The following is a 1294-nucleotide window of genomic DNA, read 5'->3' on the forward strand; positions in this document are numbered from 1 at the left end:
GGATACAAAAACAAAAACATCTAACAAATTTAATTCAATACTTCAAGTTTACATTAGCAAATGGAGGCAAACACAAAAACAACCGATGAGTTTGGTTGAATACTTCAACAATACATATTGAAATTGAGGAAAACGCAAAAACAACCAACAAAACAACCAAACTAGTCCATCATCTTAAATACAGTTCCTAAAAATAAAACAACCAAAAGAGCCAAAAATTGAGATTTGCTGCAGTTTTTGGCCACCTTCAACCTCCCAACATGCCAACCGTCTGATCTGAAGTGAGGAAAAATACATGATTTGTCATACACCGACCTACTCAACCGACTCCTCAGCACAATCACTTCATTCATCAGTTCCTTCTTCACCTCCACCAACTCATTAATAGTTACCCTTTGCCACTCTACTTGATCCGCATCAATCCACCTGAAGAACGAGCAACCCCTTCTTCCACTTTCAATGTCATATAATTTACAAGCCATGAACCTACGCCCAGGATTTTTGGGGGTCCAGGACCTCATTATCGCAATTCGCATCCCTCAGTAGCATCTACAAGGTTGTGAGTTTTCAATGGCACGAGAAGAACCACTAGAAGAAGACATACTAAATGGAAGATCAAAGCATCAACCTTTGAAAACCCTAGAAATTGAACTTCAAAGCATAGAGAGAGAAAGAGAAGAGAAGAGTGATTTCAAATGGTATTTGAGGGTGTAAATGGAGTGTTTATGGAGGTTGAAAAGAAAGGAGCGTGGATTATAAGGAATTTGCAAACACGCGCACGTTTTTGGAGGTCAAAATGCAAAGTCAACGTCGGAATTTGGACAAAACCCACCGGAATTTCAATTAAGGTGTCTAATTTAACAAAAAGTGTCTTAAAAGGTGTTTTTTTGCAAAAAAAAATTTTAAAAGGTGTTTCTTTACAAAAAACGGGTTTTAAAAGGTGTTTCTTTGCAATTTTCCCTTATTATTATTGCATTATTCTGCTTGTATAAGTTAAGTGATCACATAAGCTTTAAAAGTTCTGGTTACTACGTGGATCTTTTAAGAGTTTTGGTTACTACATAATTATATATGCTTTAAAAATGATCATATAAGTCTTAAAACGATATCCATAAGCTTTAAAGGTGATCAAACAAGTCTTAAAAGTGATCACATATGTTTTAAAAGTAATCACATAAGCATTAAAATTGATCACATAGTAAAATAAAAATGAGCACATAGGTTTTTCAAAGTAATCATATAGGCCTTTAAAATGAGCATATAAGCCTTACAAGTGCTAAGTCTTATAAAAAAG

The sequence above is a fragment of the Amaranthus tricolor genome, chromosome 10 (assembly GCF_026212465.1).
Source record: "Amaranthus tricolor cultivar Red isolate AtriRed21 chromosome 10, ASM2621246v1, whole genome shotgun sequence".
NCBI classification, from domain to species: domain Eukaryota; kingdom Viridiplantae; phylum Streptophyta; class Magnoliopsida; order Caryophyllales; family Amaranthaceae; genus Amaranthus; species Amaranthus tricolor.